Source organism: Furipterus horrens, unplaced genomic scaffold (assembly GCF_987537825.1).
Source record: "Furipterus horrens unplaced genomic scaffold, mFurHor1.1.pri manual_scaffold_3, whole genome shotgun sequence".
Classification (NCBI taxonomy): Eukaryota; Metazoa; Chordata; class Mammalia; order Chiroptera; family Furipteridae; genus Furipterus; species Furipterus horrens.
In genome coordinates, this window is record NW_028327173.1 from 183,605,952 (window position 1) to 183,627,570 (window position 21,619).

General features: G+C 37.0%; 1 protein-coding gene across 4 annotated transcripts in view; it reads left to right on the plus strand.

The window, feature by feature from the left end:
• FUT8 (fucosyltransferase 8) overlaps nucleotides 1-21,619 on the plus strand; it is a 293,901-nt gene that overhangs the window by 105,017 nt on the left and 167,265 nt on the right. For 3 of the 4 annotated variants that reach the window (XM_090271000.1, XM_090271001.1, XM_090270999.1), the window contains one exon: nucleotides 5,786-5,883. The exons of the other annotated variant lie outside the window; for it this stretch is intronic. The gene's annotated coding sequence lies outside the window, so the exon portion shown is untranslated. The remainder of the gene's footprint in view (nucleotides 1-5,785; nucleotides 5,884-21,619) is intronic. 4 annotated transcript variants of the gene reach the window in all.

The window sequence follows — 21,619 nt, forward strand, 5'->3', positions numbered from 1 at the left end:
AATTGTCAAAAACCAGAAGAGACCTTAATGTCAACGTATGAATAGATACACTGTATGAATGGATACACTATATAATGGAATACTACTCAGTAGTAAAAAGAACCAACTGTTGGTATATGCAACAACTTGAATGAATCTTGGAAACATGCTTAGTGAAAGAAATCAGTCTCATGATTCCATTTATATGACATTCTCAAAAATATAAACCTATGGTCATGGGTTTAATTGCTGGTTCAAGGATTGTGGGTGGGAGGAGGGTGAGCTAGAGATAGCATGAGGGAGTTTTGTGGTGCCATGGAACTGTTCTGTATCCTGAGTATGGTGGTTACACAAATTTATACATGTGTTGAAATTCATAAACCTATATATTCCCACTCCCCTCTTCTCAAAAGTCAGTTTTACTGTATGTTAATTTCAAAAGTAAAACCAAAGACATACACATTTCTGCTTTTCAAGGCATTTGGTCTAACTTCAGCCTAAATAATCTTATGTAAGTACTTTATGATTTCTCTATTAGATTTTTTTAACTTTCAAGGATTTACATGCAGAGTGACTGATAATGGAGAAAATCTTTACTATTAAAAGAATTAGTACTATAATCATTCTGTACAAAGATTTTGGGTGGTCACCCTATACAACTGCACATTTTTGAATAGATAATAACTGTTATTTATTGAAATAATATTGTCCAGTGGGCACTTTGCTAAACATTTTAACTATACTTTGCTCATAATTATGGTTAAGTATTATTTTCCCTAATTTACACATAAGGAAATTGAAGCATAGAGATATTAAACGTCTTGCCTAGGATCACACAACAAGAATGTGATAGAGCTAGAATTTCAACTATTTGTTTGTTGGACTCAGAATTCTTTTTTAAAAAAACATTTTACTGCAAAATAAAGCACAGATTCAGAAAAATCACACACAAAAATTTAATGTATTATAAAATGAACACAGCTATAATTACCATCCAGGTCAAGAAGTAGAACTTTGCCAGCCACCCCAGCTGCTCTCCATGTACTCTATCCCAGTCATAACTACCTCCCTCCCAACTGCTAACCATTATTTTAAGTTTAGAGTAATCCGTAATTTCATCCCCCAAATATGTATCTCTGGACATTGTAATTTAATCTTATCTATTTTCGTTTTGAATTTGAAATGTATTTTGAGCCTTATAATCTTTATGTCCCCCTTCTCATTTCTTTTCCTTATAGTAGCTCAGCATTTGAACTCTGGACTTTTTGAGTTGTAGAGTTTCCCACACTTTGGATTCTGCTGATTGCATACTAATGCTATAATTCAGTCTGCCAGTCTGTTCTCTATATGTCCTGCAGGTTTTCCTGAGGACCAGAGGCTTGATCAGCATCAGGTGTGATTTCTTTGGCAAGACTGTATGTAGTTGGTGTGTTTATCAGGAGGCACTTGATATCTGCCTGAGTCTTGTGTGTGTGATGTTATGAGCCATTGATATTTAATGCCTAGATCCAATAATTCATTGGGGGTTGCAAAGTGGTGATATTCTTAATAATTTCTCTTTTACTATGACTTAACATACTTCCAGAGAATATTCTCCTTATCTCCTATGTTGTTATCTAATAGTACAATTTATAAGGAAAGACAAAATAAATGCTTATTTCTTTATTTACCAGTTTTCAAGATAGTAAATTTATTTACCAACAATATGAAGGTGTTTTTATTTTGCACTCATAAATTTAAACATATTTAGATTTTAACTCATTACAATCAATGTGGTTAATGAAGTTCAAATTGTCCTATCTGACCAGTGGGAGCAACTTTAAAAGGTTTCTGAATCCTTTTACACAACCCTAGTAGTATTTGATAGCTTTCTTGCTGCTGATATGATAAAGTTGTTCCAGGCTTACTTTGTAATTTTCTGATGATTCTGTGGAATCAGCCATTTGTCCAAAAATCCCTGGCAATGGAGATTATTATATAGTAGAGTTAATATTTTTAAAGGAAAACCTCAACTAAGAGCCATCAGTACAAACATCTTTGATTCAGCTTAAAACGGTATCTGGAACATAATAGGGACTCAAGAAGTATTTGTTGAATGGATATTAGGATGTGAATATCTTTAGGTTAGGGTCTATGATTTTGTACCTCTTTTTTCCCCCCACAGTGCCTGGCTGCTAGGTGCTCAGTAAATGTAATAAAGTGAATAAGATCATGGTCTTTGATAGCAGAACTTATTCTACCATTGATTAGTTGTGTGGCCTTGAAAAGAAATTACTTTACTAAACTTCTATTTTTCTATATGTAAAATGGGTTAACAGCAAGCTCAGAGGCCTGTTACGAGGTGTAAGTGAAATAATTTTTAACATCAATCAATTTAATAATCATGGATTTTCTCTCACAAATGAGTGTAGAGATAATATGTTGTTGCATGTGCTAATAATTTGAATCTTAATGTTGCCAAATTGATAGTTTTTATGCTTAAGTAGAAATAGACAAAAAGGAATATAAGATGTGTTTTCTACAGTACACCAAATTAACTTGTAAAATAGTTTAGTCTTTAAGTGCTCTATAGAGTAGAAATTTAGAAATTGTCCAGAAAGTGAGTGATTCCTTGTAGAGGAATGCTTTCTCTTATGTGATCAACTTTTCCAGCAGATACTATTAGTTAATCTTATCATTGATCCTAGATTCTGCTGCTGAATACCTCCCTTTCTGCAAGGCTGCCATGCTGCCATGGATGTCAGGGACACCTGTGCTCTCACTGACAAACTGGGAGGCAGATGAATTCCTGAGTTCAAAATTTGGAACTTAGAATATTAATACCACTCTCCTCCATGGACACACACACACACACACACACACACATTTCCCAATATTTATAAATGGAGCTAGATATAGTCGATGGATTGCTATTTAAGTGTGGGCTGGCCTGGGAATAGAATTACCATTTTTATCATCATTTTTATATAAAAGGAAAGTGCATTCTGAATCCTGAATAGGTTTTGGAATCGCCTCTTCATTCACGGTGGCCTGCTCATTTTTATATATGTGGTCTTCATTCCTTGTCACATGACAAGTATTTACTAGCTTGTAACCATCAAGGGTTATATATCTTGAGTTTCATGTTAAACTATGTACTACGGATAATTTATATTTTTGTGTAACTGAGGCTGAATGATAATATTACTGATGTTTTATTAAAAAATGATTGAATAGCAACTTTTAATCTAGATTGTCACTTGGTAGAGTGGAAAAAACTATGGTTTTGGAGTCAGAACTGAGTTCAAATTCTAACCCCACCATTTGTTAACTGAATTTGTTACTTCAGCTGTAAAATGGAGATGATAATTACAGGGTAGTTATGAGATTTTAAATGATTTAACAGTAGCCCATGTATAGTGCTTAGTCAAGGCATTTGGTATACATTAAAGATGCAGTAGCATATCATTAGATCCTTAATTCCTTGCAGTTAGCTCTTTAGCAACTTGACATTCATAAAAGTCATCATTTTACTGTGTTACAGTGTAGAATTATGTTTTAAAAGGCTAATAATAAATAGGTGTGGTATCTCTTTGACTGTGTTAATTAAAGATGGTTTATTTAAATTTTTCCCATTTATATAATACCCATAAAAGCATTTATTAAGTCATATATTAATGAAAGCTCAAGTTGGAAGTAAAAACAATGAATAAATTACTGCACTATTTATTTTTCAAGTTATTTTATATAGCAGTGTTTGCTTTGGCAGGAAGTCTTACTTTATGGGGTTATTTGCTATAAATTTTTATTTCCTGTTATGAAATAGTAAACTTCTGAAATGCATATATACTTCTGAGATTCAAATGTAGTTTATCAATGGCCAATACTGAGCTACAAAGTTATTTAAATAAAAGTGAAGTAGAAATCTTAGAATGTAAATGAATTTGATACTTGTTTTTTATGAACTTGATGATATAAAGATTAACTAGTATAATAAGTGTATAGTCCAGTTTTAGCTTAATAAGTTAAGCACTATTAAACCAAAAGAATAATGCTCCTGGCCTTCAACACTGAAAACTGTGTGAGAAGTTTGTCTTCATTACAAATGCCTCACTTTAATAATATTTAGCTAGACCATAGTAAATATGAGATGCCTAGAGAACATTTGTTGTTGGGTATTATTTACTTAAAATGTCTAGCCAGCTTTGTAGAATGTAGAGTTAGGAAGTTAAGACCATTTCACTTGTCAGTCAATCATAATGAATACTTCTGTGTGTCAAACATGGTCCTAGATGATGGAGAGGCAGCAGGAAAAGTAGGAGATAGGGTCTCCAATCAGAAGATGAAATGAGATAGCACTTACATAGGTAGCAAAATATTCTAGCAAGGATTAATGGAGTGCAGAATGATTATATCAGCTCTCAGGAGGAATAGGGCTGGATTTTGAGAAAGTTGACTGATGTATATTGATTGACAAAGAGGATAAAGGAGAAGAAGTCCCTGTTCAAAAAAGAAGCAATGGTGTGTTGTAGGGTGACAGCTGAGAATACCAAAGTTGTTCTGTGGAAAGCAAGCAAATTAAATTTCCTTGAGTGGAAGTTTATGTAGAAGGTAGTCAGAAAGTAGGTTGCAGCTAATTGGAGTGTGGGGATATAGAAGATTTTAAGCACTAATGTAAAAAGAGATTGCCCTATATATTTTTTAAAAATTATATTTTATTGATTATGCTAGTGTCAGGCCTGGGGCTTACTGAGGCCAGCTGTTGCTTGTTTGATAGGATTTAGGAAGTTGTGAAGGAAGCATGAGCCAAGACGAGCCATTCATATTGAAAAGCAGCTTGGGTGGGCCGTAGGTTGGCTGGGGCGGAGTCTTTGGTGATCTCTGAGACGGATCAAACAATGTTAGCTGGACTGATGGAGTCTCAGATATGGCAACAACTTGCTGGCTCTTGGGGTAAGGGGGAGGTTTAGAAAAGGGACAATGGCCTTTGCTCACCTTGGTACCAGACACTTTAGTTTCTCCATGTATACTACTGGTGCCTTTCAAGCTGCTACCCTGGTGCTGGAGCTCAGAGGGTGTGAGTGCGAGTAGGTGAGTCTGTGTGTGGGTTCTTTAAGAGGAACTGCTTGGGGACTCAGAAATTTCTTCCAATGACTCAATCCCTGCTGGTTTTTGCAGCCAGAAGTTGTGGGGACTTATCTTCCTGGCACTGGACCCTGGGCTGGGTGGCCTGGTGTAGGGCTGGGACTCCTTGCTTTGAGGATATCTCTCCCGAATTTTTATCCGCCATTTGTGGGTGAGAGACCACCAGCCAGTTCTGTGTCTGGAAGCCTCCTACCAGTCTTGATGGATGTGGTTTCTTTAATTCCATAGTTATCAGACTTCCATTCAACTTGATTTCTGATGGTTCTGAGTGATGGTTGTCCTATATTTCAGTTGTAATTTTGATGTCATTGTGTGAAGAGGTGAGCCATGTCTGCCTGCGCCACCAACTTGACCGGAAGTCAATTGCCCTGTCTTAAAAAGTAGACAAAATTAAAGAATTTCATGCTCACAAAGGAAATGTTATAGGTGTTGACTTATTTTAAGATGAACTATGAAACAGATTAAAACACTGAATGTTACTGCATTTGAGTATAATTTGCAAAATGACAACACATTCCTTACTGGGATTTGAAAAGCACTGCTTGCAGAATAAGTGAATATGTGGACATTTTACATATCACAACTGGCTACATAATGAAAGAAAAAAAGGATAAAAAAACTATAGTAAGAATAACTGAAATATGAGTAGAGCTGAATTTCATATATTTTTCTTTTATTCTAGGTTGCTGCTTTTGCTAAGAGGGCACCCATGACAATGATGGTGTTTTCATTCACGATTAAGTGCTCTATTGCCCCTACTGATTAACTGAACAAATTAAGGTTAGTACATTTTGTGCATAGCACTTACCTGTTCCAATTATATATTAATATTTTGAGAAATGAATATTTTTAAAAAGATTTTATCTTTAGAGAGGGGGAAAGGGAGGGATAAAGAGAGGGAGAGAAACATTAATCAGTTTCCTCTTGTATGTGCCCCATCTGGGGGTCGAACCAGCAACCCAGGATGTGCCCTGACCATGATCAGACTGGCGACCTCTTTGCTTTGTGGGATGACACTAAACCTACTTAGTCACGCTGATCAGGGTGATAAATGAATGATTTTGTGTTTGAAGTTATATAGGTATGTATCATTGAAGTAGAAAGACCAATATAAACCCTACTGAATTGTGTATTAGTTAACAAATATTTTCAGATTATTTACTATGTATAATATGAAATGCATAAAATGAAAAATGTATTTCCTAAAAGTTTTATCATAAAAGAAAAAAAAAAAAAGAATATCTATATCAAGTAAGGTACATATAATGGAAATGGTCCTCAAGAGACTGACATGTTCAAAGTCCCTTGAATAATAAATAGGACAATGTGGATTCCAACCCGCCCCCCCCCAAAAAAAGAAATAAAAAAAGAAAAATGTATTTCCTATGTAATAGTTTTATACTTTAAAGTCAGGGGCTGGATAAAACAAGTTGTGGCTGGCTGTGGTAGGTGTGGCTCAGTTGGTTGGAGCTTTGTCCAATAACTGAAAGGTTGTGGGTTTGATTCCCAATCAGGGCACATACCTAGGTTGCAGGTTCCATTTCCGGTCCAGGTGTGAACAGTATGTGTCCAGGCATATGCAAGAGACAACCAATTGATGCTTCTCTCTCACATTGGTGTTTCTCTCCCTTCCTCTCTTTCCCCATGTCTTTCTCTCTCTAAAAGCAATGAAAAAATGTCCTCGGGTGAGGATTAAAAAAAGCAAAACAAACAAACCAAGTTGTGGCTGAATATACATTGTATTTCTTGCATTGTTGTATGGCATATTTGGTGCTGAAAATAATTCATCTTAATATTTTTGACAGTAGCTGAATTTTAAAGGTTTCATTTTTGTCCAGATTTCATTAAGCTTTTTATTTATTTGTATTTAGGATTCAGTGTGAATTTTGACAAATGTATATTTATCACTAAAAGCTTCAAAATTCACTCATGTCTGTGTCAATCCTGAGCAACCATTGATTTTTTTTTTTTTTTGTCTTTTTAGTTTACCATTTCCAATATGTCATTTAAATGGAATCATTTAGCATGTAACTTTTTTTAAAAAGTATTTTATTGATTATGCTATTACAGTTGTCCCAATTTTCCCCCTTTACCCCCCTCCATCCAGCACCCCCTACTCTCAGGCAATCTCCCTCACCATTGTTCCTATCCATGGGTCATGTGTATAATAAGTTCCTTGGCTACTCCATTCCTATACTGCGCTTTACATCCCCATGGCTATTCTGTAACTACCTAATTGTACTTCTTAACACTCTCACCAATTCACCCATTCTCCTACACCCCTCTCCCTTCTGGCAACTATCAAAACCATGATTCTGTCTCTGTTCTTGTTTGCTTAGGTTGTTTTTTAGATTCAGTTGTTGATAGATATGTATTTATTGCCAATCTGTTGTTCATTGTTTTGATCATCTTTTTTTAAAATAAGTTCTTTTAACCTTTCATATAATAATGGTTTGGTGATGATGAACTCCTTTAGTTTTTTTCTTCTCTGGAAGCTCTTTATCTGCCCTTTGGTTCTAAATGATATCTTTGCTGGGTAGATCCTTCTTGGTTGTAGGTGCCTACTTTTCATGACTTTGAATATTTTTTGCCAGTCTCTTCTAGTGTGCAGTTTCTTTTGAGAAATCAGCTGACAGTCTTATGGGAACTCTCCTGTAGGTACCGTAACTTCTTTTCTCTTGCTACTTTTAAGATTCTTTCTTTCTCTTTAACCTTCAGCATTTTATTTATCTATTTATTTAAAGTATATTTTATTGATTATGCTGTTACAGTTGTCCCATTTTTTTTTCCCTTTGCCCTCCTCCGCCTGGTACCTCCCTTCCCTCCAGCAATCCCTCCTTGCTTAGTTCTGTCTGTGGGTCATACATGTAAGTTCTTTGGCTTCATCCTTTACTATACTATTCTTAACACCCCCGTCTGTTTTGTTCCTACCTATTATACTTCTCTATTCCTGCACCATTTCCCCCTTCCTCCCCCTTACCCTCCCAGCTGATAACCCTCCAAATGATCCTGATACCTAGGATTCCATTCCTGTTCTGATTGTTTGCTTAGTTTGTTTTTATTTTTACTTTTTAGATTCAGTTGTTGATGGTTGTGATTTTGTTGTCATTGTAATGTTTATGGTTTTGATCTTCTTTTTCTTCAATAAGTCCCTTTAACATTTCCATAATAATGGCTTGGTGATGATGAACTCCTTTAGCTTCACCTTGTCTGGGAAGCACTTTATCTGCCCTTCCATTCTAAATGATAGCTTTGCTGGGTAGAGTAATCTTGGTTGTAGGCTCTTGCTTTTCATTACTTTGAATACTTCTTGCTTGCAAAGTTTCTTTTGAGAAATCAGCTGATAGTCTTATGGGAACTCCCCTGTAGGTAACTAACTTCTTCTGTCTTGCTGCTTTTAAGATTCTCTCTTTATCATAACCTTTGGCATTTTATTTATGATGTGTCTTGGAGTGGGCCTCTTTGGGTCCAACTTGTTTGGGACTCTCTGTGCTCCCTGGACTTGTATGTCTATTTCCTTCACCAAATTATGGAAGTTTCTTTTATTATTTTTTTCAGATAGATTTCCAATTTCTTGCTCATTTTCTTCTTCTTCTGGTACCTCTATCATGCGGATGTTGGACCTCTTGAAGTTGTCCCAGAGGCTGCTTATACTGTCCTCATTTTTTGGATTCTTTTTGCTTCTTGTTCTTTTGATTTTTTTTTTTTTTCCTTAATGGCATATCATTGATTTGATTCTTGGCTTCAACAACTTTACAGTTGTTTTCCTATAAATTGTTCTTTATTTCAATTAGCGTATCCTTTGTTTCTGACTGGATCTTTTTTATGCTGTTGAGGTCCTCATTAATTTCTTTGAGCATCCTTATAACCAGTGTTTTGAACTCTGCATATGATAGATTGTTTATCTCCATTTTGTTTAATTCTTTCTCTGGAGTTTTGATCTGTTCTTTCATTAGGGGCATGTTTCTTTGTCTCCTCATTTTGACAGCCTCCCTGTGTTGATTTCTATGTATTAGGTAGAGCTGCTTTGACTTCATGTCTTGGTAGTGTGGCCTAATGTAGTAGGTGTCCTGTAGGGTCCAGTGGCACAGACTCCTGTATTACCCAGGCTGGGTGCTTGAGGTGTGCCCTTTTTGTGGGCTGAGTACACTATTCTCTTGCAGTTGAATCTTGGTTGTTATTGGCGGATCAATGGGAAGGTTTTATTCAGGCCAGTCAGCTGCAAGGATTGGCTGTGACCACTGACCACCAACCTCTGCCCTCCATGGAGGATCAGCTGTGCAGGGGCATGTGTTCTGTAGCTGTCCACTGGGTGCACTGCCCCTGGGGTTTTCTGGGTGGTGCAGGCCAAGGTCAGTTCCTACTGTGTTTTGCCCGTGGACACCCTGCCTGAGGTATAAAGCAACATGAGATGGCTGCTACTTGTGCTGGGCTTGGAGATTCCAAGGTGAAGCCAAGCTGTGAATATAGGCTGGCTGCTGCTAGTGCTGGGCCTGGGGTTCACTGAGGCAGGCTGTTGCTTGTTTGGCGGGATTTAGGAAGTTGTGAAGCATGAGCCAAGACCAGCCGTTCATATCTTGGGTGGGCCCCGCTTGCTGACTCTGTGGCTCTGTGGGGGGAGAGTTCAGAAAAGGGACATTGGCCTCTGCTCCCTTTCTGCCTTAGAGAAAACTGTCCCTCAGCTCTCTCTTTGGTACCAGACATTTCAGTTCCCCTGTGTATGCCATTTGTGCTTTTTAAGCTACTACCCTGGTGGTGGAGCTCTGAGCAGTGAGTCAGAGTAATCCGTGTGTGGGTTCTGTAAGGGGAACTGCTTGGGACTCCAGAAGTTTCTTCCATCAACTCAACCCTGCTGGTTTTTGCAGCTAGAAGTTATGGGGACTTATCTTCCTGGCACTGGAATCCTGGGCTGGGAGTCTGCTGTGAGGCTGGGACTTCTTGCTCTCAAGATATATCTCCCGAATTTTTATCCACCACATGTGGATGTAGGACCAGCCCATTCTGCATCTCTGCCTCTCCTACCAGTCTGGATTGATGTGGTTCTTTTAATTCTGTAGTTGTCAGACTTCTATTCATTCACCTTGATTTCTGATAGTTCTGCATGATGGTTTTTCTATATTTTAGTTGTAATTTTGATTTTGTGTGCGAAGAGAGGAGCTGTGTTTACCGATAGCTCCATATTGAGCAGAAGTATCATGTACCTTTTAAAATCTGGCTCCTTCACTTAGCATAATTCATTTGGATTCATACATGTTGTTTATAGTGGTAGGATTTTTTTTGTTGTTTGTTTGTTTTTAATTTCTGAGTGGTGTTCTACTGTGTGGATATACTACAGTTAGCTTATCTGCCTACCAGCTTATGCACATTTGGGGAATTCCTAGTTTTTGGTAATGATTGCAGTCATACTTTTGTTTGTGTGTGATAAAATACTTATAAAATTTACCATCTAAGTTTCTGATATCTTACCTATAAATGAGCATAAGATTATTTATCCCAAGGGTTGTATTGAAGATTAAATAGAATAAATTATATAAAATTCCATAGTAGTTGAAATAGGCCTTTAATAAATGTTTGTCTTTATTATTTTCTTAAATGACCGGTGGAAACTTTACTTTTCTATTGCCTATTTCCCTAGTGAGTCTATGTGGACACAGACATAGGGCCCACTGTTACCTTGGAGCCCAGCAAGAAAATAAAAATGAAGCAAATTCCTGCTGGGTTGACCTCCTGGAACTTTTCACAGTTTGAAAGAAAATTAACCAGGCCACTATCAACATAAGACTAATGCTGGGCATGAAAAGGCTCTGGAAGAGAGTTGTAACTTGGGGAAGGATGGTAGAATTTTTTTATAGGGATTTAGCAGGAGGGGGTCAGGCATAGTTCAATTAGTTAGGGGAATAGTTGGTCAATGATGACTGTCAGTGAATTGATCTTGTAGATTAGCAGCCATTGCACAATTTGCATTTTATCAAGAGAGTTGGGGAGAAGCACCTGTGGGGAGCAAGGCTAGGAGAATGCCAATGTAAAAATTCTCAGGTTTTTTGTGTTTTCACAGTAGATTTTTCTATCATTGGCTCTTACAGTCTTCTCCCAACTACCTCACCCACCTTCACCCCCAAACAGAAAGACCTCTTACCCCGATCATGATTTTTAGCCTGCTTCTAATGCTTGATCTCAGAAGGTAATATCTTTATGAAATTTCGAAGAACAAGGAATTAAGTATTTTGTAGTGCTGAAAAGTTCTCTCAGTTTTTATTCCCCGCCTTCTTTGCACTGAGTTTCAGATTCTGTTACGTAGGTGCTCTGCAGTAGAGGAAACAGTAATAATGTATGATAATGAAAAGCTTCAAAGTAGGCATACAGCTGGAAGAGAGATTTGAATAGGACTTTGCAGCAGCTTTTTTGGTTGATGACACATATTCATCTTAAACTGTAATTGACTTTAAAATTCTACCTTATCCTTCTGTGATGATTCTAGTAGAAGTCAAATGAGATCATTTTTGATAGATGGTTTGCAAACTTTGGTATGTGCAGTCAGCCTTCCAAGACCTACCTGTACTTTTCAGGGAGCTCAGCCTGAGTGGATCAGCTATTCTCTTGTATCTCTTTAATGTATTAATGGTTTTGAGTAGCTGATGCTTAACACTGTTAATTCTTGAATTTGGTGAATTGTTGTCTGAGCTTCATATGATTTCTTTGCCTTTCTGAGGTACTTTTTGACTACAGGTGGATCTAATCTCTTGAAAATATAATTTATGCTTTGAAACTAAATGGTTCTTGTCCTCTTTCAATAAACATAAATCTTATTATCTGGTAGTTTACCTCCTGCTTTTTGGCTCCCTGTAATGCTTGTTTAGTTTTTAATTTAAATACAATTAGCATCTACGAAAAACATTGGCCTTTGCACATATTAGGAAAACATGAATATTTGACCACCATATTTAGGATTATTTGGGCATTTCTTCCCAACTTTTCAGACTATAGAAAAAGAAGGAGTTTCTTATTTTTTTTCTGATCATAGCTCACCATTTGGAAAAACGATATATGAAGAATAATATATCTTTTACTTCTACATGTAGATACTTACCATAGTTATGTAAAATCTATTTGATTTACTGTGAGACTATCTTGGTAAATGGGTCCTATGTAACCAATATTTTACTATTGTCATGTATAATTAAATACTTTTTGTAAATTATGAGAAAGTTATGTTTTTTGTACTGCAAAATATCACAAAATTTCAATAATATGGCTTTCTATTCTTGATATTTAGAGGAGGTTAGAAAACAGTTTTATCTATGACTAAATAGTAAGTATGGGAAAGGATTTATTTGTGATATATTACTTTGCTCCTTAAACCTCATTTCCCTCCACTTGTAGCATTTTGTAATATGAAGCAAATGTTACTATCCTACTTTCTTTAATTTTATGGGAAATATATTTTTTAGTCTTGATATCTTTAAATCTTAGGAACCCTGAAAGGCTTCTTTATCCTTTTTATTTCTTCTCAAGAAAATAGTATTTTCATTTATTCTTGATGTTTTTGTAAAAATTCCTGGTGCCCACAGATAGAAATAAAAACCTGCAATGTAAAATAGCTCTTTAGGACATGTTTTACATTAACAAATCAGTTATTTAAAAAGTTCCATAGATAAGTGATTTTGTTTCACTTTTTCAGCTTTATTGAGGTATAATTGACACAATTGTATACATACACACACATACATACATGGGTTTTGTCTGGAAAAAGTCCAGCTATTGTCAATATGATATAATGAGAAGGGTTTGCGCAACATCAATGTAACCTGGCAGCCAAGGAGACTGGACTGGAATGCGCTGGTGCAAACAATAACAACTTCACTGTATTAGTGGGGGTCGTAGACACCATTTAGTGAGCATGTGTACTGTGTGGCCCTCCCATTCAAAATGACCGAGCAAGCAGAGCAGCAAATCTGCATCAAATTTTGTGTTAAGCTTGAATATAATATTCAGATGATTCAGAAGGCAGCAGCTATGGGCAACTGGTGACTGGCAGCTTCATTATGACAATATATCTGCTCATGCATCACATCTTGTGCAGAGTTTTTTGGTGAAACATGAAATCACCCATGTGACTCAGGCCCCTATAGCACAGATTTGGCTCCCTGTGACTTCTGGCTTTTTCCAAAACTAAAATCACCTTTGAAAGGGAAGAGATTTCAGACCATCATTGAGATTCAGGAAATATGATGGGGCAGCTGACGGTGATTGGGAGAACTATGTGAGGTCCCAAGGTCCATACTTTCAAGGGAACTGAGGCATCATTGTCCTATGTACAATGTTTCTTGTATCTTGTATCTTCTTCAATAAATGCCTCTAATTTTTATAGTATGTGGCTGGATACTTTCTGGACAGACCACGTGTTGTGTCTCACCCGAGGATATATTTGTTGATTTTAGAGAGAGAGGAAGTGGGGGGGGGGGGGAGAGAGAGAGGGAGAGAGAGAGAAAGAAATAGAGGCATACAGATCAATGTGAGAAAAACATTAATCAGTTGCCCCCCATATATGACCTGACAAGAATTTGAACTGCAATTCAGGTATATGCCCTGATCCAGGATTGAACTCTCAACCTTTTGGTGCACAGGTTGACACTCCAGCCAACTGAGCCACCTGGCCAGTACAAAATTGTAGGATATTTAAAGTATATGTACATTATAGTGACTTCATGTATATATGCATCGTTAAAGGGTTCTCACCATCTAGTTAATTAACATATCCATCTCCTCACCTATTTATCTTTTGTGAGAACATTGAAGATCTTTCTCTCTTACCAAATGTCAAGTGTATAATATAGTGCTATCAACTATAGAAACTGTGTTTTACATTAGAGCCTCAGATATTATTCTTCTAAGACTGAGAAAGCATCTACTGTTTTTCTATTTCCTCCACCACGTTTCTACTTTCTTGTTTCTGTAAGTTTGACTTTTTAATTTTTTTTTAGATTCCACATATAAGTGATACCATGTAGCATTTGTCTTTTTCTTTCTGGCATGTTTCACTTAGTATAATGCCCTCAGGGCTCATTGATGTTGTTGCAAATGGCAGGATCTTTTTCTTTCTCATGGCTGAATAATAATGCCATTCTCTCTCCTTATCACATCTCTATTTATTCATCTGTTGATGGAGGTAAATTATTTCCATATCTTGGCTATTGTGAATAATGCTGCAATGAACATGGAAGTGTAGATATCTCTTGAGATCCTGTTTTAATTTTCTTTGGATATTAAGCCAGAAGTAGGATTCCTAGATCATCTGGTACTTCTATTCTAAAATTTTTTAGGCACTTCATACTATTTTCCATAGTGGTTGCATCAATTTATGATGCCACCAATAGCCTACAAAGGTTCCCTTTTTACCATATCCTCCCCAATATTTATCACTTGTCATTTTGGCAATAGCCATTCTGACAGGTGTGAGGTAATATCTCATTGTGGGTTTGATTTATTTTTCCCTAATGACCACTGATGCTGACTGCCTTTTCATGTACCTGTTAGCTATTGTAGGAAAAATGCTATGGAAAACTGTTCATTTTTAAATCGAAATTTTTTTCTATTGAGTTGTAAGAGTTCTTGGTGTATTTTGGATGTTAATCCCATATCAGATATATGATTTAAAAATGTTTTCTTCCAACTCAACACTAAAAAAACAAACAATCTAAAAAGTAGACAGAGAACCTGAATAGATACTTCTCCAAAGAGGACATACAGATGGCCAATTAACATACGAAAAGATTTTCAGCATTACTACTCATCAGAGAAATGCAAATTAAAACAACAATGAGATATCACTTCACACCTGTCAGAACAGCTATCTTCAGTAAATCAACAAACAACAAGTATTGGTGGAGGATGTGGAGGAAAGGGACCCTTGTGCATTGGTGGGAATGCAGATTGGGACAGCCACTGTCGAAAACAGTATGGAGGCTTTCTCAAAAAATTAAAACTGAAACTGCCTTATGACACAGCGATTCCACTTCTGGGTATAATATGAAAGAATACATGCACCCCTTTGTGCATTGCAGTGTTATTTACAATAGCTAAAATATGGTAGCAACGCAAGTGCCCATCAACAGACAAGTGGATAAGAATGCTGTGGTACATCAAGGGACTATTACTCAGCCATAAAAACAGATGAAATCACACCATTTGGACCTAGAGGGTATTATGCTGAGTTAAGTAAGTCACACAGAGAAAGACAAATACTATATCATTTCACCTATAAGTGGAATTTAAAGAACAAAATAAACAAAATAGAAACAAACTCATAGATTCAGAGAAAGGACGGATGGTTGTCAGATGGGAGGGGTGTTGGAGCGTTAGGTGAAAAAGATGAAGGGATTTAGAAGTACAAATTGGTACTTATGAAACAGTCACAGGTATATAACAGCTCAGGGAGTATAGTCAATAATATTGTAGTAACTATGTGTGGTGCCAGATGGGTACTTGAATATCAGGGGTATTACTTTGTAAACTATTTGACTCAATTGTAAATAGGATTGTTTTCTTAATTTCTGTTATATTTTGTTGGTAGTGTATTTAAACACAACTGATTTTTGTATATGGATTTCCTATCATGTCAGTTTAATGAATTTGTTGATTAGTTCTAAGTGTTTTGGTGGAGTCTTTAGGATTTTCTGTATATAATATTATGTAATCTGCAAATGGTGAAAATTTTACTTTTTAAAAAAATTTGGATGTTTTGTAGAGATGTCTGTTAAGTCTATTGGGTCTAGCTAATTTAAGTCTATTGTCTCCATAGTGATATTCTTCTTTTTTTTTTAATCTTCACCCGAGGATATGTTTATAACTTTAGAGAGAGAGAAAGGGGAGGAGAGAAAGGGAGAGAAAGAAACATTGATGTGAGAAACATGGGTTGGTTGCCTCCTACATATGCCATGTGTGCTGTGTGTGTTGGGATCGTGGATCGAATCACAACCTATATATGTTCCTTGACTGGGAATCAAACCCACAACCTTTTGGTGCATGAGACAGTGATCCAACCAACCGAGCCACTGGCCAGGGCGTGATATTCTTTTTAGGTGATCTATTCATTGTTAAAAATGGAGTATTGAAGTCCCTGCAATTATTGTTATGCTGTCTTTTCCCTCTTTAGGTTTGTTATTACTTGCTTTATTTATTTAGATGATCTTTGTTCGGTGGATACATATTTACGAAATATAACTTGTTGCATTGACCCCTTTATCATTATACAATAAACTTTTTTTTTTTTTCATTTGTCTTTGGCTTAAACTCTATTTTGTCTGATTTAAGTGTAGGTACCCTGCTTTCTTTTGATTTTCATTTTCATTGAATGCCCTTTTTATGTTCTTTTATTTTCAGTCAGTATGTGTCCTTAAAGCTAAAATGTGTCCCTTGTAGGCAGCATAAAGTTGGGCATTGCTTTTTTATTTTTTAAATCTAGTTAGCCAGTCTTTGTCTTGTGGTTGGAGAACTTAGCCCACCTACGTATAAAGTAATTATTGACTGGACTTTGTATTGCCATTTTGTTATTTGTTGTCTGGATGTTTTGTAATTTCTCCTTTTCTTTCTTTATGCCTTTCTCTGTGCTTTGATGATTTCTGTAGTGGTATGTTTAGATTCTTTTCTCTTTATTTGTTGTGTATCGATTAGGGGTTTTTGCTTTGTGGTTACCATGAGTTATATATAAAACATCTTATATTTGTAAGTATTTAAAATTAATAACAAGTTATGCTGAAATGCACACTGCAGCTCTATGTTTTTACTCTGTCCCTGCACGTTTTATAACTTTGATGTCATAATTTTTATCTATTTTTACTAGTTTTGTCTTTTAACCTTCATATTAGATTTATGTGATTTACCCACTCCATTACAAATTCAGTTAGTCTGGATTTAACTCTGTACTTATTTTTACCAGTGAGATTTATACTTTCGTCGGCAGCCGTCCGTCTCGAGAGACGATGGTGTAGCTTCTTAAGAGTCTATCTGCACCGCCGAGAATGGCTGTGCAGTCCGACTCGGGAGTGACACGGCATCTGTCTCCTCCCGTGTTGAATCGACATCTTGCGATGACGCTGGAGTGTCCTCTCCAGTGAAGCTGAAGCTACAGAGCCTCGAGAGACGATGGTGTAGCTTCTTAAGAGTCTATCTGCACCGCCGAGAATGGTTGTGCAGTCCGACTCGGGAGTGACACGGTGTCTGTCTCCTCCCGTGTTGAATCGACATCTTGCGATGACGCTGGAGTGTCCTCTCCAGTGAAGCTGAAGCTACAGAGCCTGGGCAGGGTGATGTGGAGGGTCTGCTGTTGCCCATGCAGCAGACCCCCCCTCTCTTCGCAGCTGAAGGGTCTAAGGGAAAGACGGAGTCAATACAGCTTGGCTTCAGGTGCGCCGCAGGAGTTGCCGGTGTTGACTATAATGTCAAACCACCTTAGGGACTCCGGCTCCGGATTTTCTGTCGGGGTTTACTCCCTTAGCCTTTCCCCTGAAGAGGTATGCCACAAGGCAGCGGAGGTTTTTTGGAGTCAGAGTTTTCCTTCTCTGATGTGCCCTGACTGGAAGATCGAACCAGCGACACTTAGCTCGCAGGCCGACGCTCAATCCACTGAGCCAAACCAGCCAGGGTGGATTTATACTTTAATGTGTTACTAATTAACATTCTTTTGTTGAGGCTTGAAGAAATCTTCTTAACTATTCTTTTAAGGCTGGTCTAATATTGATTAATTATTTGCTTGGGAAACGCTACCTCTAGTTGTAAAGTACAGCTTTGACAGGGAGGGTATTCTTGGATGGCTCTTTTGTTTCTTTCAGCACTTTGAATATATCATGCCAGTATCTTCTGTCCTGCAAAAATCTGTTGACAACCTTTTTTCCCTTTTATAATAACATTCTTTTCTTGCTGCTTTTAAGATTCTCTGCTTGTCTTTAACTTTTGACAACTTACTTATAATGTATCTTGGTTTAGATTTGTTTTATTTGAAACTCAGGGATTTCTGGACATCTGTTTTTCTTTCCCAGATTAGAGAAGTTTCCAGCTATTACTTTTTTGAGTAAGCTTTCTACCCCTTTCTCTTTTCTTTCTGGAACCTCAATGTGTATATTGGTTATCTTGATGGTGTCCCATAATTCCTTTAAGTTATATTCACTGTTTTTTATTTGTTTTTCTTCTTTCATTGGATGAATTCTGCCCTGTTTTCAAGTTTGCTTGTCCTTTCTTTTGCTTGATCTAGTCTGCTGTTTAATCCCTTTCTTTCTTTCTTTCTTTCAAATTTTACTTATTGTGTTGTTCAGCTCTGTTGTGGTTTTTGTATGGTACTTTCTTATTTTTGTAGTTTCTTTTTTCGAACTTCTCATTTTGTTTATGCACTGTTCTCCTGATGTAGGTGAGCATTTTTATGATGATTGTTTTGAACTCATTTATCAGATAAATATCTCTGTTTCATTAAGGTCTGTTTCTGGAGTTTTACTGATTTGTTTTGTTGAACATAGTCCTGTGTTTCCTCACTTTCCTTGGCTCTCTGTTTTGTTTTCTTTTCATCAGATAAAATAGCTACCTCTCCCTGTTGACGTAGTGGTCTTGTGTAGATGATGAAATTGTTCAGCTTGACCCTAGCTCTTGGTTGTCTCTCAAACATTTGTGATTGTTTTAAGTTGATGCCAAGACCTGTCAGTGTACAAAAGTGTGGACCAGTTAGCACCAATATGCAGGGTGATTGGAAGCTGGACCCTTAGGTATCAACTTTTAAATTATGCAAGTATGTAGAGGGAAAGACTGGGATCTGGATTTCTGTCTGGTCCCTCTGCTGAGCCCTGTGTGTTAGCCACTTAACTGTTCCCTTTTTTGATAGGACTTCATGGGACCTGTGAAAGCAAGCCCTACTTGCTACCCAGAATCAGGCAATCAAGGGGTGCATCCCCTACCGGGGTGCTAGATGTATGTATAGCTCTTTCCATGGAGATACTTGTGATTTGGAGTGGTCTACAGGGAGAATGCAGAGATAGGTGGTGGTTGCTGCCTTCCTGTTCTCCAGGAAGCATCTGTCCCTAGTGGCTTACTAAATTAGAAGCTTGACCCTTAGGCAGCTGCTTTTAAAGTATGTAAAGGAACGACCAGGAGATGGGTATTTCTGTTTGCTTTCCGTTGAGCGCTGGGGAGATAGCCAATTAAAAACTATCTCTTTGCTACACTCCTTTTGAGCCTGAGAATGCAAGCCAGGCTGTTAGGAGGTTTGTGCTCCAGGCAGCAGCTTCAAAATCCAAGCAGCAGACATGTGCATGAACTCTTTTCAGGGAGATACCGGGTACCCGGAGCTGAGGCAAAAGCTTAGGCAGAGAGATTACTCATGATGGCATCCTCTGGCCTCCCTGGTCTCCAGTGAGGATCTCAGTTGGTCCCTATACAGTTTTCAATAAGAAGCCTGCCCCTTAGGCTGCACCTTTAAAGATACACAGATAACCTTTTTCAGGGAAGCACAAGGAGATGGGATTTCTGTCAGTTGCTTGTCAGCTGAGTGCTGTGGGGATATCCATAGTGAGTCTTCCTTTGTTTGCTCTGGTCTTGTGGGTCCCCTGGTTGCATGCCTTATTAGCTTTCAGAGCTAGGTGTTTTGGGGGGCATATTCCTCTGATGGAAGTCCTAAAAGTTGGAGTGCTAGATGTTGGGTCCAAACCTTTCACTATTCAGGGAAAAGCTAGTAGTTGTGAATTCCCTCCCAATTCTGCGCTGCTGTACTGGGACTGGGGTTATGATGAAAGTGTGTTTTAGCCTTTCCTTCCTGTTTGATGTCAGTTTTCTTGTTTATCTCGTGTGTGGTGGTTGCTCAACCAGTTTCTGGATTTCTTTCACAGGGACTTGTTCCCTGTTTAGTTGTACATTCCATCTGTCTGTGGGAGGAAGTGAGTTCAGGAGCTCCTCCATCACCATCTTGGACCAGAATCAGTTGGTGGTTTTTAAGTAATTGTCCCTTTTAATGAATAATTATCGAGGAAATTAACATTGCTGATTATATCTAAAGTATAACACAAAAATGGGTTTTAAAATTTGTGTAATTTCAATTGTGTTAGTGCAGGATGTAAATTTTTTTACTAAATATACTAGAAGGGAATATCTGGAATAATATCAAAAGGATTTTATGTGTTGTTTATTGAGATCATGCATATATGTAATCTGGGTTATAGACTTGTTTCATAGTTACATAAAACAGATGGCATGGCTAGGGAAAAGAAATTTAAAATGTGATCTTCTGTAAAAATACCAAAGGAAAGGAATGCAGTGTCCTTTCTAATGTACATTTTTAATGTTAAAAAAATTAAGAACTCCAAACCTAAGAAAGCTGAGAATGTTTCCTTCATTTATATAACAATTCCGATCTATTAGTTGCAGAGCAAAAACAAAGAATATAATTAATTATATAGTAAAAAAATAGCTTTTAACTATGAAGAAGTCATCCTATCTTCAGTTTATTAAAACTACTGTTGGTTATTATGATTAAAAAAAATGTATTTTGGCTGTCCCAAGAAAAACTTCAGAACAGCTGTTATTACAGCTGCACATTTAGTCAAAATAGGGGTTTTTAAAGGCTCCTCACCCTCTTTTGCATCTTTTTCCCTCGGCCCCAAGTAGCTCAGTTTAGTTGTGAAAGTTTTGGTAAGCTCAGGATACTTGAAACTAGATTGCTATGTTTTAACTTTATGCAGATTTGATGATTATATGTGACTCTATTGAAGTTCCTGAAGCCTTTTAGTTCTACTACTATACAGTTAAATGATTTTTTTTGTCAGCTAATTTCTGCATTGAATTTTATAGCTATATGTGTATTCCAAACACAGTTTAGTGAGTTTTATCAGGGCTCAGGCATCTGCTAAAACTAATTATAGGGATATAGTTTCTCACTCTAAATTTGAGCTAATGTTGACATTACAAGTTCACTGAAATTATCTGCAAACCTTACATCTATTAAAAATTTTTTCTTCAAGTGTTACTCTAGTATGAAATTGCCTATTAACTTTGTGTAAAACATATTTGGTAAATCTTTTAATTTTTGGAGCAAGTTTTCTTGTAACAAATCAGAAGTCAAATACACATTCATGTTAGTGTTGTGCTCACTCTTCTTTCCTGTAGCTTTATATGATCCAGGGATGTGGATATAATTCTAAGGTCTGGTTTTTAGTCAAGGACTGGGTATAAGGGTTATGGAGAATTGTGGCTAAGAGCAAGGTTTGGGGCCAATCTCCTTGTCACAAACAATTACCATCTCTTGCAGATGCTAGTTATGCTGCGTATTGTTCAGGGGCTATAATAACATAACTTGGATTCTTACCAGACTTTTACAGTGGTACCTTCTCAGAGCTTTGCTCAACATTGTAATGATTTGCTTGTTCAATCACACATTGAAATCGAAAGAGTCTTCTGCCAAAGCTAACAATTTAACTCATATCAGGCAGAAAAGCAAATGAAACATGCCTGTATGTGCATTGTACCATGTTCAAAGTGATAAGGG